The following is a 27274-nucleotide window of genomic DNA, read 5'->3' on the forward strand; positions in this document are numbered from 1 at the left end:
TTTAATTATTGATCTATTTAAATTAATAACATTTAATATATATTATATTATATTATATATTATATATTATATATTATATATTATATATTATATATTATATTATATTATATTATATTATATTATATTATATTATATTATATTATATTATATTATATTATATTATATTATATTATATTATATTATATTATATTATATTATATTATATTATATTATATTATATTATATTATATTATATTATATTATATTATATTATATTATATTATATTATATTATATTATATTAAGCATGCCCCTAGTCCTGGAGTCTGACTTGGGTAAAACTAGCAACATATTTCAATACGTATAACAAAGTCAAAGTCAAAGTCAGCTTTATTGTCAATCTTTCCACATGTCACAACACACAAAGAGACCGAAATTACGTTTTCTCTATCCCACGGTGACGAGACATATTACACGATAGACATACAAGTAAGCGACACAATATAAAACAAGAAGGCAAAAACTCAAACAATAAATAGTAAGAGTGATGAATAAATAATAAATAAACAGATAACACAATAAATAAAAGGAGCAAAACGGAGCCAGCAAGCATAGCGCAAAAGTACAGGACGCTACGCTTTTGAGACTGACATGTTTCTAGTCACACCTGGTGTGCTTGTGTGGGAGCGTGTGGTTTTCTTCATTATCTGAGTCTGTGGATGGTGTTGTGATCCTGCTCCAATTCACTGAGACATGCTGCAGGGCAACACTTTGTTTGAAATAGAAACGCCTGCTGCTCTTCATCTACCCTTCCAGATACCATCAAAACCCACAGTGGTGATTTCCCCTGCTGATTTATCACTGCGGATCAATTGCTGAGCGAGCGGAATTCTTGTGTCATAGTGGGAATGCCATCTGCATGGGGAAAGTTCTCCACGTTGAGGTTTCAGTGCGCTAACATGGGAACATAAATGTTCTTATCAGGAGATGCTGCTGCACTGGGGCTTCTTTCTAAGCATACTATAAATATGTGTGCATATGTGTGTGTGTGCTGTCCCCGCATTGTGTCTTGTCTTCATCTGCAAGTCTTTTATCAGCTCTATTTGACAGTAATGTGTGCCCACCCATGTTGGCTTTTCAAATTCATCCCAGCCTGCATGTGTGTGTGTGTGTGTGCCCATGTAGGTCCCCATTATTGATGTATACATGTCTGTGTGTGAGTGTGTTTAATGCTCAAGTTTGTGGATTGTGATCACTACAAACAACACTAGGTCCCCACAAGTCCCTATAAATGGATTTTTGTGTGTGTTTAATGCTCAAATTTGGATTGTGATCACAACAAACACACCAGGTCCCCACAAGTCCCTATAAATGGATTTGTGTGTGTGTGTGATGAGCACACATAATCAGACAATCAGTAGAGTGTTAATCCCTCGTTTCTCAGCCAGCTATTCTGATGTGTACCCACCATCAGGATGCCGAGTCTCCCGAGATACGGAGCGAGGGGCCGTAAGCGGAGAGGCCCTGTTTGAAGTGGAAAGAAATCCGTTTTATAGCTTTTTCTTCTGCGTGCCCCTCTCTCCAAGGAGAAGGATTGTCTCTGTTTTCAGGCACATAAACTTTGAGATTTTGATGATTTATATAGACAAACCAAGGCGGAGAGGGAGCCGAGGGAGGGAGGTGGCAGGGGAGGGGAGGGGCGGGTGGGATGAGGGACTCAAACATGATGCAAACCATTTGGAGAAAGGGGAGCGGAGGTTGCCAGCACAGCCTGCTCTGTTTAAACTGGAGAGGAAGTGACCGTATATACAGCATGCCAGCAAACTCCCTCGCTGTCTTCACACACACACACACACACGCACACACACACACCCGTGCACAGAGGTCAAACGATGTCCAATGGTTGGAGAGGCTGTTTGTTATTCTAATATTATGTTTCTTTACATCACCGTGGCTGGGCCCATCACCGTTATTATCATTATGACTGTTATTACAATGTGGAAGAATAAGAAGTGGGGGAGGAGGAAGTGTAAAGCAGCGCCAAGGAGTGTGTGTGTGTGTGTGTGGGGGGGGGCAAATAGTGAAAAAGGGACAAGCAGAGGTCAGTGTTTTCCCTCAATGCTCGCCCAGTCAATTAATTTTATTCTACTCGCTTCCACTTGAGAGCTTTCCAAGAGAGGAGGATGTGTGAGAGGAGCGACAACACATGAGCGGGAGGGGAGATGAACCTGGCGGACTCGGCTAAGGTGAGAAACAATTAGCTCGAGGTCGTGACGGCGCTAGCGATTAGCAAAAAATAATTTGACTCTTTAAGGAAGCAAAATTCAAAGATGGCAAAGTCAGTATTTCTTTTTCGCTAGTCCGGGCTACGCTAAGCTGCCGACCGGCGCTCTGATGATGTCATCTCAAAAGCCACTTGTGCTGCTAATTGGCTCGCCGTCACCTCCTAATTGGCTCCCGTTGGTTTCCACAAGGGCGGAAAAGTCACGGCGCTTTAAAAAAGCAGCGCCGCTTCGCCACGGCAAAATGAAAAACTAAACATCAGAATATCGGCTTTGCTCATACGGCCGACTTCTTCTGAGAGGCCCGTTTAACGAAGCCTGACCGACGACCACAGATGAGAAGTGTGAGCCAAACTCGAGTACATTGTAACCAAAATAGACAAAAGTAGTCGTCAGCCATTCGATATCCTTGCTAGTAGCACAAATGTGACGTCAAGCAGCAGTAGCACACACAACAAAACACAGCTAGAGCGACTAAAACATTCTGTCACGGCAATAACCTCCAAATTTAACCATTTCAATAATATTTAATTTAAATCATTTTCAACTACCCACTCAGAGACTTTGGTGGGCGACAAGCATTTAAAAAGAATGAAAGGAACCGGTTTGATTGGTCATGATTAAAATCAACTGGCCACGCCCACATTAGCGCAGCCCTCCTTTTCACAGATGTGCAAAATGTCTAACCTTTAAACGGCCCAGTCAGAAAAACAGATAATGGCGAGGAGCTTCATCTCTTCAACCCAATCTGCTATCTGAAAACAATGAAAGTAACCCAATCTGCTCCCCAGCAAGCGGGTTTGAAAAGCAAGCCAGCATTTTTGTGTGCCGTTTCCATTAAAGCACCGGGATACATAAACTGAACATTCTTCAGTATGCAAATGCACGCCCACATCTGAGTTCAACTGCATTTATTTATGTGTGTGTGTGTGTGCTGATGTTGCTGGTGGCTCAACTTCAGGATTGTGTCTGCGCGTAATAAATGTTCCTGGGCGATTGGGCCCAAAGAGATATATGACAAACAGAGCAAGAGCGAGAGCGTGCGGATAAAAAAGATGGGAAGAAAAAGGGAGGAAAAAGGGAGTCGAGGGGCAGGGGGCTGCCTTCCTTCTCTCGGGTCCCACTATGTTTCCCATTATGTAAGCCCTGGTCACCGGCAGCATGCCAACAGGCAAAATAAAAGAGTCTCTCTGGCTTGGCACGCCTCTTATTTTCCTATCCTCGGCTCGGGGTCAGAGAGGGGTCATGCAGCTGGATGGGGTGCTGGGGGGGTAATCGGGGGATCTGGGCCGGGCTCCAAAACCCAAAAGGCCCAAGGTTCAAGTACCAGCTGAAAGCAATCACCGAGAGAAGGTTGGGGGGGGGCAACGTGGAGGGGCGGGGGGGGGGATCTGGGAGTGCCACAGCTGCGTCGTTCTGCGGACTTCTTCCTTCTGTCCCATTTTTGCCCTTCGGCGCACACACGCACGTTCGACATACTTGAGACATGAAGCAAGAAATCCTCAAGGTGCCTGTGTGTGGGCGCTCGCATGTGTTTGCGAGCATGTGTACGCGAGGTCACCCAAAAGACAAAAAAAAAGGGGGGGGGGGGATGAAAACAATAAGCTGGCCACGTCCAGCCCGCCTCTCGGACTCGGCTGTTTTTCCTCCAGACGCACATGTTGGGTGCGGGCGACTGCTGTGCATCACATCAGCGTGGCTTTTTTTTTTTTGTTCGAGGTCATGACACTTCATTTGAAATCCAGCAATGGAATACCAGTTTAGAGTACCAGGCAATAAAGCACTTGCCAGGATCAAATGGAGGGTAAAAAAAAAAAGAAAAACTGATTCAAAACAGGTGTTGTGAGTTTTCCTGTTCTGGTTTTGGTCTAATCTCCCCCCTCGGATGACACAATAAATGCCAACAAATGCAACACCATTTCCCGCTGATTGCTTCCATCCTTCGGAAACTTTCTCACTAGTCAATTTTTTTTTTTTTATCCCCTTCTAGTCAGAAGACGGTGTTTCTAGCCGCGGGGGAAGCGGACTTGATTGAACACTTTGATGAAGCTAAAAACAACGTGAAAACCTCACCTCACGCTCTCAGTGATCCTCGCTTGACGTGATGTTTGACGGACTTTTTATGAGCTTGTCAATGTACAAGGCAGCGGAAGGAACTCGGAGGAGCAAAAAGTGGAGACAAAAATTGGAATCTTACAATATTAAAAGTTTTTTTTTCCCCTGTTACCATTTTCATTATTTTCTTCAATTATTATTTTTTTTTCTGTGCAGCGCCGCCATCCACCGTTATTGTTGTTTGCGTGAGCATGAATTGCATACTTTGAGCTTCCAGGCCCGCAAAAATGTTGCTTCCATCAAGACCAAGTTCAGCGTGCTGTCAGTAGCTGCACATTGAAAAGTGTTGAAGTTGTGACACCTATGATACAAACTCGTCTGTCGTGTGAGAGACGCTGGGCATGGGCGCCCTGGTGGCTATTCACCCACCTCATAATCGTGTTCCAGCAGGGCCATTAAGCTTTTGTGTGCTTGCTCGTGCTGTCTGCTCAAAGTCCATTATGTCTTGTTTAATGGGAGCAGCAGATCCTCTCCTGGCCCGCCGCCCATTCTCCGAGTTGGCACCTTGAGAATCCTCCAGGCCTGTAACTCGTGTTATCATCTGGATTCCCAGCGATGCTTTCTGGACTTGCTCAACTTGTGCCATTGGCCCGGTCCAGACAGTGTGTGTGTGTGAGTTTGGGGGTCCACAAAATAAATCTCAGTAAAAAGTGCATAGCTATTAATGATAATAATTAATAATCAATAATGAATCGACAATCAATGAATCATTTAGGATTCTTTTTTTTTATTTAAAATTGTCCAAATGCTCATACTATCAACAACATTCTTCTCGCCAGTAAGGGATCCCTGGATCCAAGATGTTCCAGAACCCCTGTGTGGTGCAAAAAAAAAAAAAAGAGAGGAAACGGTAGAGACGATTGAGCCGTGAACCAGACACAAAAGAGCATACACAAACACGCATGTGGCTACAAATAGAAGAGGGGGGGCAGGAGGGGGGGGGGGTCTTGCCGATAAGGCACTCGAGGAGACAGTCAGTGGCTTTGAGTGACGGAAGGAGCAAGCGAGGCTGGCTGTCGTCAGGCCGGCCCAGAGCAGGAAGCGCGTTGGGGATAAGGCGGCCATGTGGCAGGATGTTATGGATTTCTAATTAGAATCATTCATCTGTCAGCGGCAGCAACGGCGGCGCTTTCACTTTGGCCACCCGAACGCCGGCCGCGCTTCACACTCTTCACACACACGTTCATGTTCTGAGTCACTGGCAGAAATTGCATTTTTTTTTTCCCTTGATGGGGGGTTAAGGATATCGCAAAACAATTTATATATACCCCCAATTTCTTTTTTTTAAGAAAACACTGATAAAGATTCAATATGGGGGAGGAAGTGCCCCTTGCACCCCCCTTCTAGCTCCGCCAGTGGCCTGAGTTGTATATTGTCGATGATATGACAAACAAAATTGCTCATAAAAAGTGGAACTCTTCCTGGTTGGGTTGAACAAATCGCATGACATCTTATCAGCTGCTTTTCTCGAAAACATAACATGACCAACTCACATCTGTTTTTTTCCGAAATGACTAAATCGATCTCTTCATCTGAAATGAGCCGTCTTACATGCGAAGAAGCGCCTCTGACTGGTATCACCGTGATGATGTCATCCCTGTCAGCAGTTCCAGCGGCTCACAGGGTGCGGCTCACGGGACAGCTGAGGTCAGCCGCTCCTCGGCTTTGACTGAAATGTGACCTGAATAGGAAATATGAAGCACACTTCTCCATAAAGTAGTTGACTGATTGCCATCATACTTCATAGCGCTACTCATAATCCCCTGAGGTTGACATCAGCCTGTGTTGAAAAGATTTTTTTTTTTTTTTTCAAACCCAACGCAGGTGCTCATTTGCAATCGTGAGATTTGGTGGGAAATGTGGAAGGTGACCCTCCGTCAAATCCTCTCAGTCCTCCCTCATCTATCAAGACAGTCAACGGGTTGCGTTGCACCAGTACGAACTGTGCTAAGCATGCATCAAATCGGGAGGACGGGGGGGGGGGGGGTATACTTACGCAACATTAAAGCCAACTCTGGAATTAATAAAGGCAGTGCCAGCGTGCATTATTTTCTGTCACACACTAAAGCATCGACGACATCGGTTTGCGGCCAGCCAAATAATCCAAAGCAGCTCAAAGACGGCGAAGGAAATCAATCATCGGCGAGTATAGAAGTTCACAATTTGATGACGCATGACATTTTCAATTGTTTTATGTCATTTGTACAAAGACCACATCAATCGTTTAGGCCTCGCGGTAATCAGAACGTCGCTCCGTGGAGCGTTATTTGCAAAAGCCTGATGAGATTAAAGGAACTAAAAGTGGAAAAAATTAGTTTCGGATCGACACTAAATGTTAAAAATCTGTGAAATCTGGGATGGTATATTTGATCCCAGGAAATCTGTGATGTTTTTATTGAAAACCTCTGTACGTAAATTGACATTTAACGTGTGTATTGACAGCTTGGAAAATTGCAATTGTCCGAAAACAAAACATTTTCAAGCCTGCGTCTTTTGTTTGTATTTGTTTTGTTTTCTTACAGCGGCTCGCTCAACAATCGATTACGGTGTAAGCAAGGAACATGCGAGGGGATTTCCGATAGCAACGTTACAGAATGACTTGAATGGTGATTTATGAGCAAATCTCACAAAAAAGCAACTACAGCTTGCAGCTGCAGAAAATGTTGTGTTTGATTTGGTGATAGTGTTGCTAGGCAGTTTATAGGCTTCTCGTAGGCATCAGTCAGTCATATGCAGGAGATGTTCCAATTAAAAACAAACGTAGCATCTATGGTTAGCATTTTAAAAAATAAAGCACACTCGTGCAACACACTCAAAACACAAGCAGGAACGAATTTGAAGAAAAAAAACACTTCTGAAGAGATTGTTGTGCTTCTTAAATATGATTTGAAAGAATGAGCTGTTAATCAGCCACTGGCGGAGCTAGCATGTTTTTCTTAGGGGGGGGCGGCCAAGGATATCGCATATGGTCCTCATAATAACTTTTTTTTGACAAAGCCAAACAATTCCTTAAAAATTCATTATTAAAATTAAATCAAAATTACAATTTATTACATCTTGTGGAAATGTTGAAAAAAAAAAAACTCCCGGAGGAAAATGGTAAAATACCCAAATGCCGATTATCCGGCCTGGGAAAAAAAAAATCGGGGCTAAAGTGGCTTTTGACAAGCGGTGTTAAATGGGCAAAATGACATAAAACAGTCATGCCGGCAGAAGACAACGGGCGAAGCAGAAAAAAGGGGTGTGAGAGCGAACGCGGAGGGGAGGAAAGACGGGCAGAGAAGGCGGGGGGGGTACAGTGTGAGGCCGGGAACACAGAGCAGCGGCCGGGGGATGTTTAGATAGGTGCAGGCTGCCACTAGGAAGTCCACGCTCCAGTATAAACAGGCCGCCACACAAGCCAGCGCTCCCAACTGTGGGAGAAATCTGCCCCGAGACGCGAAGAGCGCAGCCGAGCAGACGGTGGGAGGCGAGGGAGGACGGGTACACGGCCACTTTCAGATCCCCACTGAATATATACACAGCTGACTCGCTCAGGCCTCTCTGGAAACATTTCCAACCCTAGCCTGCAAGACGTCCGTGACGGCGGACTCCCGAGGCCGTTTTGGCCGCGTCTTATCTCGAGCCGTAGCGCTCCTACCAAAATACACACATAGATGGACAACAACAAGTTTGAACGTGGTGGAATATTTTAAGGGGGAAAAGATGAGTCAGAGGCGAGAAAACAAAGTGAGTGAGTGCAATGTTAGTAATTGGGAGCAGATATTTCATTTATTTATTTTTTTGTATTGGAATTTGGAAGGAACATGAGGTCGGTTGTGCTTAAGTCAAATGAATCAAGAAACTTGGTCGTGGAATTAGGATAGTTTCATGCCCCTAAAATCTTCGCTTTCTTCTTGTGACAATATTTTCCCACACGTGGTGATCATAATCGTACTATGCTGCTTCATGAAAATAAGATCGTATTTGTCCTGCATATCATCTTAAAATAATAGCAAGACACACTAAGATAACAATATTTACCAGTCATTTTTCTGATACCTGTTTTAGGTTTCTCTATTACAACATTTAGCATGTTGTTAAAGCTAATGCTAAGCTAACAGTTAGTGCCACACCAATTTGAACCAGCTTGAGCAATTCCAAGGGATTTTTAGTCTCGCTAACAAAGCGTGAACTCCATTCATTATTGAAAATGATGCTACATCTATAAAACTAATATTAGTATTCCATAGCCTGTTGTTGATGCTAATGCTAACAATTGCAGTCTCGTTGCCAAAGCATGAACTCCATTCATTTTTAAAAATGATGCTACATCTATAAAACTAATATTAGCATTCCGTAGCCTGTTGTTGATGCTAATGCTAACATTTGCAGTGACCTTTATTTGCACTTGCCAACCATAGCATTTTTAAAAGATTGTTTCGTTTTTTCCCACAGCAAGAACTCTATTCTTTTGGATTTATATTATGATTTTTTTTTTTAACTATTCTTCAAACGTTTCGTGATTTTTGTCCCAATGCCAAAACAAGCACTTGATACATTTAACAGCACATCTGACACAAGACGCTCAAATATCATTTTTGGCATTCCGTTGGCTCGCTCTTGATTGGGACATTTGGTTCCTTTTTGCATCGAGACGCAATTCTTCAATTTCCAGGCAATCATGCACAGACACACACAGACAAACACACACCATGCTGGTTTTTCGGGGGAATTTCCTTTGAACATGAAACCCCTCGCAGCGAGCAAAGACAAACATTCCACGAGCACCAACACACTGGCATGCGTCTCCTCCCAGTCACAGGACCTCCCACCGACATGTTGTTTCCATTCGTTACCTCAAGGGGGCGCACAAACAAAACACGCACACATCACCTGTATTGCAGTCACCTCCGCACTATTGATAGAACCAGGCCACAGACTTCATCAAGAACATTTACAAAAGAATCCGGCAGCAAATCAAAATTGAAATGAAAATAATTGTTATTTTTGGGGGGGGTCATTTTGCAAGTTCACCAGCCAGGTCTCCCCGCAAGCTTCTCATGACTTCATCATTTGGACTTCACACTTCATCCGCTTGTCGGTACTTCTCACTCAATCTGTATATGAGTTGGCCAGAGTTTTGCATACAGTTTGGCAGACGCTGCGCATGCTTTCGACACAGCGTGAACTACGAAAAAATCCGTCGACTTCATTTCGCACGCCAAGCAATCGATTCTACACAACGTTGTAGGGGGTGCCCTGCTAGCTTAAACAAATAACCCATAAAACTGGTGCACATCTGGATAAACCTGCAGATGAGAGAATTTATGCATCACTTTTTGTAGTTACAGTTCACGCTTTGTAATTCACATTATCGCCGCCTACAGGACTGGAGTTGCACAGCAAGCCACTCGTGGATATAGTATTTATGTTTGATCAAAATAAAAAAAAACAAATTATCCCGCTAATAAACTAAAAGTAAAATATAACAAAATGTATAAAAAGATATATAAAATATACATTAGCGCTGCCTACAGGACTGGAGTGGAACAGCAAGCCACTAGTGGCTATATTTATATTTGATCAGAATAAGAAAAAAACAGATAATCCCATAAATAGAAGTAAAATATAATAATTCTAATAAATATAGTATAGAGGACCAGCTCCAAGTTTCCGTACCAAGTTATGAAAAATATCAAAGGGTATAAAAGTTAAAAAGAACACCAAACATCTTCACGTCTCATAACAGACGTGAGGAGGAAGTGGACTCGGCTGCACTCTCGGTGACACACTTTTTTTTCCCAGGCTTCTCGCCGGCGTGCGTCTTGCGTCACGGCTGCTGGTCTCATGTGGTTTTGGCTGCGGTCGCAAAAGTGCTCCAGTTCACAGCGCGAGAGCGAGCGAGCGTAGCTTCGAAAATGGCGTGATTGCTGATCCATCCTCACAACACACACACACACACTCATGCGCGACAACTCCAAAAGGGATGATTGGCGGGATTATCCATGAATGAACGACATCTTAGGCCACACGCAAACTTTGGTTTAGGCGAATGACGGCCTGCTGTCGACAAATTTCCCAACCGTGCCTTTTCACTGGCAGATTTAGACGACTAATGAAATGTTTACAAACCGGCTTTCTCTTGAAGGCATTCATTGCGGCCCATCGTGGAACGAAGCGACTTTCAAGTTAAGCTAGCTATTTCTAAAACGCAGATGCAGTGAGCTATGAATAATAACGTCAGACAGTCGTGCGGAGAGTCAAGCAGCATGCGCTCGACACCTCGCCGAGGCTTTGTAAACTCCTCCGCTTGACGCTGCCATACCTGTGACACGCACTTGACACGAACCAAGAGGGACTAAATGAACGCTGTGTAAACAGTTAGCCGGGATGAGCTACGACGGGCTCATGCGCTAAAGCCCGCTGTCTGTCTGTCCCCAGCAGTTAAATGCAGAACTGAGACTGGCCAGCGACGACTTGGTGTATAATCAGTCAAACACAGCAGCGTCAAGACTCTACTACGGTCGAAGGAAGACTTTGTCTTCGTCTGACTCCCGTCGGGCGAGGATATGTTTCGCCGCGTCAGGTAGCAGACGCAGGTCGCAATGACAGATGAGGAGGTTGAATTTAAACATGTCAAAGGGAATTCATTTTTCTCACCAGCGCAGACTCATTGGACCGTGGACATTTATCACTGAGGGGAGGGGGAGGGGGACATCACGGGGGGGGGACTCGTGCGTTTGGGATGACAGTCGGAGACGAAATGTTGCAACGTATGACCGGAGAGAGAAGAGTTTACAAGGAACGTGATGTGCATAGGACGTTCACTCCATGTATCGACTTGAATGCCAGCTACGTGTTTTTCACATGTTTTGATGATGAGGATGGGGAAATCACCGAAGTGGGCATAAATTAAGCCTTGTTGAATTCGATCTCGGGTGAGAGGCCAAACTTTTTAAGACAACCAGAACGATCCAGTTGAGATCCATTCAATGCCCTGACAATTTCATTTTCCTCATGGGATGAATAAAGCATCTATCTCAGTTTAACCGCTACTCCATCAAGCTTCCCACACTGGAAAAAATGTTTCAAACAAATTAGTTTGATGTTATTTTAAAAGTAAAAACACACTTTTGTATTCCCCTTTTGTTTTGAGGGTGTTTTGAATTTGGAGGGGGGGAAAAAAAAGTACCAAAGAGCCCAGAATAGAAAAAGAATTTTGGAAGTTAGTTATAAAAGATTCTCAAGTGGGAACGTCCACACACACAATCACACGCGTGTTGCAACGTCTGATTGATTGCGAGCGTCGTATTGTGCGTTGAGGAGTGGGTGGGAAGGTGGGATTGGGTTTTTGCAGGTGTCAAGTCAAGTCAAGTCAAGTTTATTTGTATAGCCCTAAATCACAAGCAGTCTCAAAGGGCTTCACATAGACAGAAATTGACAATTATTCTCAAAGCATCCCCTGATCTTAAGCTCCCAAAAGGGCAAGGAAAAACTTAAAAACCCCTAGCAGGGGGAAAATGAGAAACCTTGAGAAGGGACCACAGATGGAAGGATCCCCCTTTCAGGATCACCAGGTTGAAATGGATGCAGAGAGGGCACAAATGATACAACATGAAAATCAATTAAATAAAAAGTGGATGTCCATGTCACAGCAGAGGGCTGCCGAAAGGAGCCCTCAATTGTCCTGGCAGTGCTCTTCGAGGAGGTTGAGCTGCAGTTCCCCTATCCTGAATTGGCCACGAGAATCCAGATAGCCGCTGTCAGCATGGGTACCACCTAACCACCTCCCCGGCCGGGGAGGGGGGAGGGAGGGGGTGGAGAGGGAGAGAAAACAAACTCCAGCCGAATCGGCCACTACAGGTTAGTTAAAGGCCATGTCATAGAAATGTGTCTTTAAACGTGTCTTAAATGTTTCTACTGAGGTAGCAGTCCTAATATCCATTGGTAGGGCATTCCAAAGCTCTGGAGCCCGAATAGAAAATGCTCTAGAGCCTGCAGACATTTTCTTAGCCCTCGGTGTCGCTAAAAGGGTAGCGTTTTGCGAACGAAGGTTACGAGACGGAACATAAGGAACAACTAGGTCGACGAGATATGAAGGCGCTAAGCCATGCAGCGATTTATAGGTTAATAGAAGAACCTTGAAGTCACATCTTAAATGGACCGGAAGCCAATGTAAGTTGGCTAGTATTGGGGTAATGTGATCAAATTTTCTTGTCCGAGAGAGCAGCCTTGCAGCGGCATTTTGTACTAACTGTAGACTTTTGATGCGGGACTTAGGAAGACCCGAAAATAGTACATTACAGTAGTCCAGGCGCGACGTGACGAACGCATGTATAATAGTTTCCGCATCACCGGTCGAAAGGATCGGACGAATCTTTGCAATATTACGAAGGTGAAAAAACGCAATTCTGGTTATATTCTTAATGTGCTTTTGAAAGGAGAGAGTTTGGTCAAATATTACCCCGAGATTAGTTACAGTATCGCTTTGAGTGATAGTACGGTTATCTATAGTTATAGCGGTTTCCTTGAATAAGTGTTGATAACGAGCTGGACCAATTATCAACATCTCAGTTTTATCTGGGTTAAGACGAAGGAAGTTGAGAGACATCCATTGCTTGATCTCCGCAAGGCACTTCTCAAGATTACAACAATCCCGCGGATCTGTCATCGATAACGGCATATATAATTGGGTGTCATCCGCATAGCATTGAAAACTAATATTATATTTACGTATTATGTCCCCAAGCGGAATCATATAAATATTAAAAAGAATTGGTCCGAGAACCGATCCCTGTGGGACACCACATGTAACAGGTGGCTTGCCGAACCGTTCTGCCAAGAAAAGAGAATACCCCGGAGTGAGCTGGAATAAATGAGGGGAGCGGAGACAAGGGGAAACAGAGAGGGGAGGGGGCGTCTTGATTTAAAACGGTGCTTATCATAATCGATAAAAAAAAAAAGTGTTTGCTCTGCTCGCCGGGCCGCCTCTGGCCCCCAGACCCGGGCCGGGTGGGGCTTTCAGAGAAGGGCCAGGCCAGATGACTTCATTGCCATATGCTATCTAACCTCTCAGTCACACTCCTTTACAACAATAGCACGCATTCGCCACTCTCCAAACGCACCCTTTTGTTACGCGGGCCCCCGAGTCGCCCGGAGACGCTCGGACGGAACCGCAGCCAGCAACCGAGCTGCCGCGCACACTTCACTTCACTCGCATTTCCTTCAAAGATAGGCCATAATTTTGGTATCTTAAGTGGCTGACAGACAATGAGCGCTCTATAAAAACACCCTAGTTAGCATTTAGGTCAAGCCTGTAGTTTGTTGAACATACTCGGGGCAATGTCGGGGCCGCTCGGGAGAAGAAGGTGCCAGCAGTGATGACTGTGATCATGGTGCAATGCCTCCACTTGGAGAACATACCCTCGGGCGCGTAAATATATCAGACACCAGCTGTGTGCGAAGGCTAGATATTTCCTAGCGGTTAGCACGGTTAGCACGTCCGCCTTATCGTTTTGAGGCTCCAAGTTGAAAAAGCTCAGAACTGAGTATAATGTATTTGAGGTCCCAGTGGGTCACAAGCTCAAAGTGGAGACCCAAAAAAAAAGGCTGAACTCTCTCCGATAGTGGCACCGACTGCGGAATGCATTACGGAAGTGACAGAAATGGAAAAAGCCGCCACGCAGACAATCTCTCCGAGTCGTCCTCGACTTCCCCGCCTCGCAACCTTCACCCTGGCTTCCGTGGCACCCTTTGAGTCCGCGAGCATCCATCAAGCTGTCCCGCGGCTTCTCCCTCGGTGCCCAGAGCGGGACGGGGGCCCGCTTGTCTCGTCTGTCGTCACGTCCTTGTTTTGCAACGATTGGCTTTCGCTTTTCTGGCAGCGCAAGAAAGGTTAGCGAGAGTGTGCTGTGGAGGCTCGGGGGTGAGTTATGGGCACTGGAGCCAGGGGGACCCAGAAAGAACATAACGAGCGTACTTTTGGGAGAAGGATGAAAGAGTGAGCCAGGGGGAGAGGAGGGAGGGAGGGGGGGGGGGGGGGAGTGATCAGGGTTCACCATGCCAAACGCTGATGTGTTTGTTTTCCATCATGACTCTTTTGGGCAGTGACAAAGAGCCAGAGGAAAAAAGGGTAACGCTGATAAATCACAAGCAGACTTTTCAACTCTTCGCAATGATGGCTCCACAAAGGAATGGTCCTTATCTCCTCCCCAAGGAGCACTCGCGGCTTTCGCTGCTTTTCTTTCTTACTACCAGAGAGACGGAGGACTCAAGTCACATGACTTTGACGACGCAGCTGATCAAATTCAGACAGCAAAAAATCCAAACGAGCAAAGTTGGTGACTTAAAAAGGGACTTTTTACAGCATTTTTTTTTTTGTAGAACTAGAGTTTGTTAGCAATTTGTCTAAATTTACGATTTTAACGAGTTATTGTGCCGCTAACCACAGAGAAAGAAGATAGAGGAAATAGCTGATGAAAAATAGCCGAATGGAAACAAAACGTGACACGAAAGGTCGCCCTTTTAATATCACGTGTTCAAATCTGCAACTTTTCACCGCCCCGTTTCCGCGGCGCCCTGTCTACTTTTTGAACACTGTGCAGCACTTTGCGTTAAGTGTGAATACCTGTCTTTATAAGGCAGCGTGTTGTGGCGGTGGCGTGCGGCGACAGCTCCAGGCGCGCCGAACGCGGAGGCCCGTCCCGGCGAGGTTACGCGCGGGACACGTCGGAGGGCGGCACGGCGGAGAATTAGCTGCTTGGCTCCATCATCGGCTGACACGTACGGTGCAGCTGCAAGTTGCAAAGGTAGACGCAAAGCAGCAGTCTTAGAAATATTTCTGCCACATCACTTGTTATTAACTTGACATTAGACATTGTTGTGTTTATGTGGAAAAAAACCCAACCACTTTTGGAAAATTAATCTTACGTAGAGTCAAGCCAGTTCTGTTACAGACCAAGCTCATAATTAGTGAAATCCACAATAGAGGAAATTTAAATACACCGTTTTTCTAGCACAATTTATTTTTCAGTGGTGTTTAAATTCTATTTATATTAACTTAATATACACAATTTAAACAGATAATATCGTAAGAGAGCAAAAGCAATGGATAACCTTTAGGTAGGTGTAAAAAGTAGGATGACACAGATAACTATCAATAAAATCAAGACTGTGTACTTCTGGTTTCATACTTCTTTCAAATTCAGACTATTTAAAAAAAAAAAAAGAAATAATTGGTCAAAAGTGGAATTACACTGCCATATAAAAACATTAGAGGTATTAACAGTAAAAAGAAAATACAATAAAAGACTAAAGACACCCAATAATAATTTTAAAACTTGCAAAGAAAATGTAATGCAGAGCAACAAAAGTGGTTTCATACATTTTTCTAGTCACGCTTATATAGATAGACACTTGTTGCTCGGCAAGAGTTCATAGGGCTTGATCATAAATGCTCCAATATGCTAGAGTACCGATGCACAGAATTACATTTTCTTTCTCATGTAAACGTTTTTTAAGTGTCTATTTAAATTATTCTATTTCCTCAAATAGAGGCCCCCACTTTAATAGTCCCCGTGTGCAGCCCACTTGCAAAAATAAACACATCCCCATAATAGCCGCCTTAGAGGAAAAAAGGCAGAATTATCCCACTACTTGAACTGCTGAGCCCATTTGAACTCTGTTGCAAACCAAAAAAGCAGCACCTAACAGTCTAAAGATGCTCTGTTAAGGCCGATGTGGGGTCAGCGCAACTTTTTTTTTTTTTATGCCACATACACACAAAGCAAGCAGCACAAGTGAACAAGACAAGCAGGAGTATTAAAAGCTGATTATGGGATGTACGAGGGAGGGGAGGGGGGTGAAGAATAAAGAAACAGAGGAAGGGGAAGACCCCCAGCAGCCCACACAGACCCAACCTATGTGCTGGTCTGACCCGGCCGCTTTCTTATGAATGGAAGGAAATTGTCTCCATAGAAAAAAAAGAAAGAAAAAAAAAAGCCTAGTTAGAAAGCTGGAGTCATAATAATAGAATCGACTTGAGAACGGAGCGGAGAATAGCGAGGGGAGATGAGTAGAAGGTAGAAGGACATGCAAGTTTGTTTTATTAGCCTTCAATAAATATCTGACAGATTTCCTGAGGAAATATCTGGGATCACATGTAGAATAGTTTAAGACTGATGTCAACTGCAGCAACATATGAAATTTATTAGCGAGGAGCCGCAGCAGACCCGCGCGGGCCTGAGAGGGAGAACGAGAAAGAAAGAAAGAAAGAAAAGGAGAGACAAAGGCAACGTTGCTCAAAGTCAAGGGGGGGAGAGAGAGAGAGAAAAAAAAACTATCACAACCTTTCCAAATTCTTCGAGAGGTAAAAAAGTCAGCCAAGACGCAAAATCAGAATAAGGGAGGGGAGGGGGGAGAGCAGGAGGCACACACACACACAGTGCAGAAGTACACGCTGGAGCAGTGATCTCCGCATCCTGTCGGGTTCAAGGCCAAGCGGGGGAAATGAGTGCCCGGACGGCGCTGCCAGCTCCGGGGAGGCATGCCGACCCAAAAAAAACAAAAAAAAATTGAGTCAGTGTGTGCCCACACTGCGTGGGGCTTTTGGGCCGCTTAGAGTGCCTCGTTGAGTACCCTGAGAAGCAACTAAATGAGAAGATTAATAATAATAAAAAATAAAAAAGGGGGAAGTCACTGTGGGTGCCAAAATACATTTAAAACACGCACACAGTGGTGTTTCTACATCTTGGAAAGGGGAACTGTGGGCCGGTGGTGCCAGGATGTCTGTGGCAGTGTGGCAGCCATTGCGTTCCACCACCCTCACCCTCGCTCCTCACCCAAACCGCAAGCCAGAGAGGCCTGCATGACGATACCCACCGCACACATGCAGCTCGCCAACCACAAATAGCAAGTAAAGAGGCACGCTTGCGGAAAATGAGAGCGAGCGAGGTTTCCGTCTTCACTCCTCGTCTGAACGACGGGGGACCCGAGAGGGCACGAAGAGTTCAAGCTCGGCAGATGAGCGAGGCCCGAACACATCAGAGGTGGCTGTGAAGTTTTACCCACATTTTCTGCCTCCTAGTGAGGAGAAGCCATCCAGAAAATGGATGGATGGATGGACATGATACTCGTAACAGTCCCATTTCCCCTCCTTGCAATTTCCTTCTATTCGACCGTGCTACCCAGCGCAATAAAACTTTTTTAAATCTCAACCCGAGTAAAACCACCGACTCTGAGGTTCTACATCTGTGTTACTTGTTTGACTCCACAAAGTGAATCTGGTTGAGTTACACCAAAAAGCAAACGTGTGGAACACCGTTGACCTGCCGCCCACACCCACAACGGCGCATCACGCCTGTTCAAGCCTCAAGCTGAGGGTCGCTGCGTGCGTTTCCCGGCTTGTGTAACGGGCCCAGCGGATTCAAAAGCGATGAGAAGCCATTCCCGAAGCCTTATATGGCGCTCTGGAGATGTTTTCGCTCCTGGCCGCTGTCTCGCCTCCTCTCCAAAAGTGCTACAAGGTCGAGAAAGAGGAGAGGACATCTCGGCGAGTCAACATATTTACATATTTTCCGCAAAGTGGGGATATGAAGCAGAGTGCTGGCAGGCGAGAGGCCGGCCGGTCAGCGGGGACGGCTGAGAGTGGACATCTGGGCCCGGGGATTCTGGCAAAAGGCCGTTTGGCTCCCTCGTCACCTTATCGTTCCACGCAGACAAAATATTTGACGGCCGACAGCGGACATGGGGAGTGGCGCAATGCAAGTACTTGCTTACTGTACTCGCTACAATTAAAACTGAGAAAAATGCAGTTGCATAAGTGTGCACACCCTCTTATAACTGGTCATGTGGCTAAGTTCACAACAAAGTAACAATAGTTTGTGTTATTTAAAGATCACATTAATAGCGGGAAAAGTTACAAAATGATTCTGCATTCAAACGGGGGTGTGTAGACTTTTTATACCCACTGCAAGTCATTAAGGAGTTTTATTAGTCTCATCTTTTGGGCCTGCCGGGTGCCCAAGGGAACTCTTCGTCCCCACCTCCCTCCCTCATCGCTCACAGCTCCTGCATATGCACGGCAGCTCCGTGTTTCTCTTGGCAGAACTCTGCAGGCTGTCCCTGCGTGCCTGAAAACCAACGTTCTCCCCCTCGTCCGCCAACATTCACATTTCTCACATTTTCTGCCTGACTGTCTTTCGCGCACTCCCTCTCAGCTGCAGCCCCCTCCTCCTCGCCCCCTCCCCTTCCTCCTCAATCTTCTGCCAGCCCAGGCAGGACAGGGTGGGACAAAGACGTCCTCTCGCTAACATTACATACACCCCCCCCCCCCCTCCCTGACCTGTCTCTCTTCTCTCCAACGTCTGGCTATAATTCACGTTTCCCTCGGTCCAGATCCTGCCTCTCTAGTGGTTACTTTGCCTTTTCGCTCCGATGACGCGAGCCAACAGAGCGCAGGTGTGTTGGACCGATCGCGCCGTTACGTCTTCTCCGGTTTGAAATGCGCAACACGTTTGTTTCAAGCTCTTCTCGTGGCACACGATTCAGGGAAGATTCCATTTTAAACATTGGGTTCGATTCAATTCGATTTGGTACGACTCGGTGTACGACGTAGAGTTTCTTGCTGAGAGTTGAAATACACGAAAGAAGAAAATATATCCGATAAAAGACAATTCGATACGTATGTCGATATACTTTAAAGTGGAACGATTCCATTTGAGTCGATTCAGTGCAGTTTGATTCAAATCGGGGTTTTTTTCTGGTTACACCAGGAAACGCCGCCAACACATTTGTGACCTGGAAACGTCAGATGACAGGACTGAGGACTCCCTGACCCCAATGTGTCAGTGCGGTTGTAAACCGTAGACCCCTCCCCCCAAATTGGATGTCGCAGTGAGATAAGGAAAGGCCTCGGATTGGGCCCCGCTGTGCAGGTGCAAGAAACCGGCTTTGGAAACCCACGTGCGTCTTCACCTCCATCCCACACAGTTTATGTATTTATTCATTCATTTATTTCTTTTAATTTAGTTGTGGGGGGCTGTATTTCCTCTGCGAGGCCCGGCCGGGGCATTGCGGCGTGAACGAGCGTTCTCAGAGAAGACGGAGGAGGAGAGAAGAAAAAGTGGAGGCCGTCTCTTGGGTGCCCTTTTTTGCCATCCCATTTCCTATGCATCTGGTCTGTGTTTGTGCGAGGGGGGAGGAGGAGGGGGGGGGGAGGACGGGCGGGGGAGAGGGCCGTCTGGGGCCGATTAATATCCAGTGATTTATAGGAACTTTTATGGAATAAAACAATAAGAAATGCGCATGTGGATGTATGCGCGCTCCACGCCACGGAGAGAGCGATGCTGTTCTGATTCGGCGGGAATTGAAAAATAAATTAGCGCCGAATAAATTGGACACAGATGGAGGCAGGAAATCAAAATGGGGGGAGTATTCCTCGGTTTGGGTCGGACGATTAATAGAATTAAAAACGACATTGCGATGTCGTGGAATGCGATTTTTGAATCGTGAAGGTGGCAATCGGAACAACAACCGAAAATATTTTTCCGACATTTCGTTTCGATTCAATGGCGATATTTTCCCAAATGCTTCACCAGTAGAAGGCGCCGTATACGACTGGAGAGGGTGAAAAAGGGAAGAGGGTGAGTGAGAGGACAGGGATGATGTGGAGGAAGAGCAGCGAGTGGGAGGAGGACGAAGAGGGGAAGAGGGGAGGGGGGGTGATGGTGGGTGGGGGATCAGGGGAGTTCCCATGCCCTGTGCGCAGGAAGTGGCTTGAAGAGCGAGCATGTGTCCGCACTGTACGAGTGTTTGAGAGGGCAATGAGATGAGCAGACCTCTCTCTGGCACACAGCTGCGTTTCCTTGCCAACCAGACCCCAACGCCTCCCACCCTCCCAAACTTTTCCTCCCCATCCATCCATCCATCCATCCATCCATCCGAGCGACACACACACTCACACCAAGCCGCAAGCCTCTTGGCTAAGTGGCTGTTTGGTGCACTCGTCTCGCCGTGAAGCCGATGGGAGCGGGTGGGCGTCGCACCGCTAATAGCGGGGCCGGGCCGCGTCGTCCCGCATTTGACTGCTGGCCGCGTGGAGAGATCTTGACAAGGAAAGTGCATCCTCATTTGTAGGGAAGCTTTGCTGTATATCTGCGGCTTGGACCACATGACTATAAGATTATTTTGTGAGAAAATTGGACGTGCGCTGTTTGCGAGGGCTGATGCGCTAACTTTTTGTTTCTGTTCGGTTTTTAATACAGGGTGTGTGTAAAAGTTAAAGATTTAGATGGATGATAAAAAAAATCTTCAAAAAACATTTTTTAAAATTTTACTCCATGCACTAAAATGTTTTCAGCGTTATCTTGTTCTTTTTTTTTTTTTAACAAGAACGTCAAGTTGCCACCGCACCGCTCGTTTCATACGTCAGACGTGAACGCAGACGATAAGATCGGGACTGATTATCTGTCAATCACAGAACAGTTGTGAAAGTCAGCTACACATTGCAAATTCCTCCTACAACATTCCTCTTCAAATTAATGTCTTACAGATGATTTGATTAGGAAAGGGGGAACCACAAGTGCACATGTGGCAAACTTTTTCCGTAACTTCCATTAACAATCTCACATATTCACCAAGACCTAATACGACTTTCCTATTAGCCACAGCTTTGGGGCCATCTTGTGGCATCTTTGGGAATTGCAGAAAGAACTTTTTTTTTTCGTAATCAAAAGAAAATATTTGTGCGCCTCCCTGACTTGGATCTGGCATGGTGACAGTCGCAGTGAGCGTAGGCAGCTGCTGGAAAGCACTTTTCACTACGAAAGACTTCCTGCTCTATGGCATCCGTCAGCCCCTTCGAGTCCAAATTGTTTATCGGAATACTGATTCATTTGTTGCTTGTGTTTGTTAAGAAATATACAATGGCAAAAAAGTGCCCACCCGCCCACCTTGCTCATCCTATCACAGCACGCTACCTTGGCACCGCCACCCACACGCCACTTCCCGTTGACCCTTCTTACCTCTAATGTTGGGTTCGACTTCGGTCGCCCCCCCGCCCGGGGTCGCGGTCAGCGCCAGGAAAGAGACCGGGGTTTTTGTTGCTCGTTGGCAGGGTGGTGGAAAGTGAAGAAGAGATTGGCTGGAAAGTCCATCAGCGGCTTGGATGGCTCTCAGCTGCGCCGCACCGAGCGGCGAGAGCGCTTTGAGCCCTCGCTGTGTTTGTCTTACTGTCACATTTTCGGAGCTTCTCAGCCCTTCAACAGAACAAATGGTGCGGAGAGAAAATATAGTGAGTCCCGGTGTTAACGGAAATGATCATGTTAATGTACAGAAATACCAATGTCAGAAAAAAAATGACATGGGGAGACTAAACCTAAAAGGAAAAGATTTTTTATGCTGACCATTTTGACTTTACTGACATCACAGGTTTTTGTAATGAAAATAGTAAACAAAAAAAAGCACTTTCGAAAAGTATGTACTTACAATAAATCTCTGGTGTAATAAGTTTACATTTGACAAAGTCCAAACTATTTTCAGACTTTTTAGTTGTAGTAGTATCAAGTCATGTGTGATGTAAATTCAAATTCTTCTTCTCTTTTTCTGTGGTACTTTGCATCTTATACTGCCCCCAGGTGGCCAAGGTGCTCACAGCAAAACCGACGAAGAAAATGCCAACTATTTTGAATTGTATTTGATTATCATTACTATTTATTTATATAATTACAAAAATCTCTTTTCCTAAATTTCAAAAAAATACTACCAAAATACTTCAATAACATTATAATAATAGCACTCGTTAGCTGAGTGACAAGAATCCGATTTGCGTGCGGTCGGTTGGGCCAACCAAACGACGTCGTGACATTAGATTACGCAGGTTTTAGGAAATGGCAGTCAAAACCGTCATTTTTTTCGCTTTCCCTCCCAACCGTCGAGCGAGTACTGGAGGTTAAGTCCCTATCGCGGTTTCACAATGAGCTCCTTTGGCCGTGTGAAAATGCATTCTGCCTTCGCTGCTGCTTGCCTTAAAGGCCTGAATCTTTGCAGTACAACCACAACATGTACAAAAAGACCTTGGGCGTGGGGGGGGGGGGCATCGATGCATGTGAAAACGAGACACTTCCGCCCTTGTGGTACGACTAATATGTGCGTATTTGTGACCGCACTAAAAAGGAAAAACAAGAATGACGGGCGTCAGAGATGCAACGGAGATACGTCTGTGGGTACAAACACACACATATACATACATAGACACGCACGCACACACACACACCAACGGCATGCAGTCAGTAAGCAAGCCACAGGTTTCACTTCCGTCTGGTGTGGCAGCACTCTCGAAACACCACAGGCACACCGGGGTTAAGGTTCATGTGCAGGTCAGGGCACACACACATTCTGCTTTGGTGGTATGATGTTCCGGAAAAAAAAAAAAAAAGCAGCCCAAGGGGAAAGAAAAGTCAAAGGAAAAGTGGTGAAGGAATGCGTCAACGCGGTGCCAGCGTGTTCACGTCGCTTACGGGAGGCCGAGCTGGTGAGAGTGCTCAGACTTGCCCGCGTCGCCGCAGGGCGGGAAAAAGGAGGCACACAATTGGGGAATGTTTGTGGATACAGTCCAAGCGAGTGGAAGCTCATTGACACGATCAGACTGGCTAAACAAAACGCACTATTGTTATCGGTGCAACACCACTGGGGCATATTTCGGATGGTTAATTATACGACGAGATGCTGAGATGGAGCTCATTTTTGTGTCCACTAGATGTATGCAGCACAATAGTGTGTAATTCACACACTCCTGGAGGGTGTTAACGTGTCAGTCCGCTCCATGAAGCGATTTCAGCAATCGCAGCCTGCCTGTCACAGGGGGAGTCCGCCCCCTTGTGGAATAAGCCGGTAACTGCATGTACTATGCATTATGTTTAGTTTTTTTTGTCACACACACAAACAGAAAACTACTAATTTTAGTTTTTTACTCCTAAATAATTATCATGTGAGGTTGTTATGGAGACAAATGAACACTTAAGCAAGACTACAGAAGTAAATGAATGTATTTAGGAATATATTTGACTGATGTGGACTACTTCTCGGACCCATAATATTTTGTTTAAGGATAACATTGGGCACCACAAGAGCGGCCATTTGTCAACGGCTTCAATACGCTTACGTACAGCGGGGAGAATTAAAACAAGTTTGTACGGTAGCCTGTGGAGACGCACAAATCACCTGTAGTGTCAACAAAGTGTTGAGAGTGTTTCCATAGATTATACACACTCACTTGTAGGTGTGTATACAGTAGACGGGCTCTGCCACTTTGGCGAGCGGTGAGGTCATTTGTCTTGCTGTGATAAAAAGTCTACACACCCTAAGACTGAGACAAAGTTTTCCCATAATTATTTTGACCTATAACTTGTGTGAATTTTATGAGTTAACAATCCTTTCTCATTGCTAAGCTAACAGACTTGCAAACAATGTGGCTTCACCCAGACTGAAAAATGTCAAGAAATCAGAATTGATAAGAGATTTTCTTTTTTTCGGGTCAGACATTCATCACCATGAGGTGACACCCTAATCACTTTGGCAATTGGGGATTTTCCTTTCCCCACGCCATGAGGTTCACATTTGTGGCTTATGATAGAAAAGATCGTTGGATCGATCAGTGACGTTTGGTAAACATTCAAGGAGGACGTTTTATGACTTTGGTGACAGCTGAACTTTTTACTTTGCTCCTTTGTCAAGGATGAAATATAAACTTAAACGGCAAGACAATCCACAAGGGAGTTATTAAATAAAATAAGCTAGTTAGCGCACACAATGAATAGCTCAAGAAAATGTGTTATTGGTCAGCAAAACCAAGAAAAGTGTGCTATTTTGTTGGCTTTTGGCTGTTATTCTGCTACTGGAGATTCATTTTCGTTTGGATTTACTGTTTTTACGTTCTTTGTGGTTGTGCCATTGCTATACGCGAAGCGCGTTGTTACAGCTGCAGCTGTTGTGAAATGCGCTATATGAAATAAAGTTGTATTGTATTGCGACTAAATCATTTGCCTTAAGAAAAGGGAATCAAAATTCAGCACAATTTAGAGAGCTAGTTATAAAATCAGAAAATGTTAACAAGCTAGGCTAAGTGGCGTGCTAATCTGCTTCAGTGTCAATAATTAGCTTTTGCTCTTGTAATCATATTTTAACAGGCTTTTTTTTGTATGCTAACTAACCAGCTAGTTTGCTCAATCTTTGAGTATTGTCAAACAATTTCTCCTAAGCATTCGCGAGCCAAAGTCCTCTGGCGAGTGGACATGCTTACTATCAGCTAACTATCATACAAACTATCAAAAATTTGTTCAGCAAGCTTGTTAATGGGCTAGCGAGCTAGTTTCCGACTAGCTTGCTTTTAGTACTTGTAAACACAATTTTATTGAGCCATTCCTTAGGCCAACAAAGTCTAAACCTCTCATTTATTTTGGGTTATTATATGTCATTTAAAGTTTGAAAAGAATTGTAAAAAAAAAAAAAGTGAATCGAGTCCCCGTAATCCTAAAACTACATTTATCGAGTGGCCTTCACCTTGAATACCTACTGTCAAATTTCAATGACGAATAAACGTACACAAGATCTTAGACGAGGCACACGAGGCCCCTCGGAACATTGCTAACGCACAAACAGCGCTGTGACGCACAAAATAATACAAGTGTGTGTTGCCAGTAATGAGAAGAATTCTCGTCTTGTACCAAGAAGCGGCTTTGTTTGCGTAAGAGGCTCGCTTGTCGTGTGTGTACGTGAGCGCTGTGTCCTCGTGACGAGAGGCGGTAACCATAGCAACAGCTGCTTTGCCACTGCTACTGTTTCTCTCTACCCACTGATGGCCATCGCATCTACGGAGGGAGCTACTGTCGTGAGTCATGGTCAGAAAAACTGATTACCCGTGATGCCCCGAGAGTGAGCTGCGCAGATTTAATGGAAGTTAAAAACAATTGAACTCGCTTCCCATACGTGTTTTTATGGAAGAAAAAAGGAATAAATTAACCTGAATCACAATGAACTATATCAGCTTTATGATAAACAAATAATAATAAATAAAATAATAACGTATCTGATTTTGTATGAAATAAATAAGAAAATAAAAATTACTTGTTTATGATTTTGTATAACATTTTTTAAATGACTTTCGAGTTAACCTACTAAATACTGTTACAACAATAATGCAAACAAATCTGTGGATTATTTGCTTCAATTTTTCACACTACATGAATTAAAAAAAAGTCTACTAATATATTTTTACTTCCCCCAGATTGCATCTGCGTTGTTGATTTCAATTCAAATGTGTGTGTTTGCATTGCCTGCTCTTCTTTTTTGCGTCACACGCGATTTGAGACTCTGTCTATCGTCTGCGAGCTAAAAAGGCCCTTGAGACATATTTGTAATTGTTCTCTTCGAGTGCGTGAAATTGATTTGACAATGGAAAACCTCAGCGCTCTCCACCTTGTAGCTAAACCTTGCTCGTACACGCGGCAAATTGCTCGGCCGGCCTTAACGCCACATGGAAGCAATATCCAAACAAGCACAAACACGCATCTTGAATCCATCTTCTGGAGAGTCTTCCACAGCTTACCTTCCCCTTTTGAGCGGACAGGTGTTACCCAGCCGCGCGCTCCCGGGCGGCCGACGTGCCGATGAAGATAATGTCTGTTGTTTGAAAGGCGACGAGAGACGCCGTTGGTCAGCCAAACCTCGGTCGAAGCCAACGACAGCTGCTAGTGTGTTTGATCTGGAACCAGGACCTGACAGCGCGTCATAACCACGTCCAATCAGCCTCTTTGGAACAATAGCAAGCATGTAAAAGTCAACGTAGGAAAAATCTAAAAACAAAGAAATGCATCTTGGCTGATGTGCAATGGGAGGGGGGTGAATGAGTGACTTCAAGCTCAAGTGTACGTTTTATTGGCACATAAAAGGCCAATGGAAAGCGTGAGAGCACTTGAGAATAGAATAAGGCACAAAAGGTCAAGACACCTTAAGATCATTTTAGAGGTCAAGGAACTCAACTTGGTAACACCTCACAGGAAACCTGTTTGGTGTCCCAAGACAATGAGCAAAAAAATAAATATATAAAGAAAATTAAAATGAATACAAATAAATATATATTATTAAAAATAAATAAATAAATATTCATGTAAAACATTATATTGAAATACTGAGAAAGTGTTAGTATGAAAATGTATTTTAAAAAATATGCAGGTTCCTCTTTTCGTTAGACTCGCAGCAAAATAAATCATGTTCCTGTTTTCGTGCTTTTCAATGTCATCAACATGAGGGGGGGGGGGGGGGGGGGGGAATATTTTGATTGCACCCAAAAGCTTAAATGTCAAATACGTCTTTCTAACTGGAAGGAAATTGTTGCAGCATTTCCTGGCAAATAATTAAAAAATAAATTAACAATTATAACAAGATTTTAACTTTTTTTTAATGTTTTAAAAAGTACAAACAAAAGTAAAGATGGAAATGTTGCCATTTAAATAGAAGGAAAGAAAGTTATCAGACCGGTAAATTTTTTAAAGTTTTTAAAAAAGACATACCTCAAATACTACAATAGTACGCAAAGAAAATTCATACACTCCAGCAGATCGGCAGTGCCGTTAGTATTCCTCTCATCCATGCAAAGTCTCGATTTAGCATCTCAACTTCCTCCAAAATGAAGCGCTGTCAATGATAATTTACACTTGCGGCCCACTGCTCCATGGAATGCAATGAGACATAAATCATCGGGAGACTGCTCATTTACTTTTGCTTTTAATTATCCCTCGAAGTGTGTGTGTGTGTGTGTGGGGGGGGGGGCCCAAAGTGCACCGACAGGGCACTTGCACACTGCAACGCCGCCACTAAAGACTAAAAAGTCACTTTTGGAACAAAAGCTCAACCATGTAAATT

General features: G+C 44.6%; 2 long non-coding RNA genes across 2 annotated transcripts; one reads left to right on the forward strand and one right to left on the reverse strand.

Moving 5' to 3' along the window:
• Window positions 1–5096: 5096 nt before the first annotated feature.
• On the reverse strand, window positions 5097–26662 carry LOC133155547 (uncharacterized). Its single transcript, XR_009714692.1, has 5 exons — window positions 25959–26662; window positions 21379–21612; window positions 14985–15150; window positions 5927–6056; window positions 5097–5189 (listed from the first exon to the last, which is right to left on the reverse strand). It is a non-coding gene; the product is annotated as an uncharacterized LOC133155547 (long non-coding RNA).
• LOC133155083 (uncharacterized) lies at window positions 18698–19540 on the forward strand. The gene is made up of 3 exons (XR_009714571.1): window positions 18698–18814; window positions 19129–19290; window positions 19385–19540. It is a non-coding gene; the product is annotated as an uncharacterized LOC133155083 (long non-coding RNA).
• Window positions 26663–27274: the final 612 nt, after the last annotated feature.

This window comes from Syngnathus typhle, linkage group LG6 (genome assembly GCF_033458585.1).
Source record: "Syngnathus typhle isolate RoL2023-S1 ecotype Sweden linkage group LG6, RoL_Styp_1.0, whole genome shotgun sequence".
In the NCBI taxonomy this organism is placed as follows: Eukaryota; Metazoa; Chordata; class Actinopteri; order Syngnathiformes; family Syngnathidae; genus Syngnathus; species Syngnathus typhle.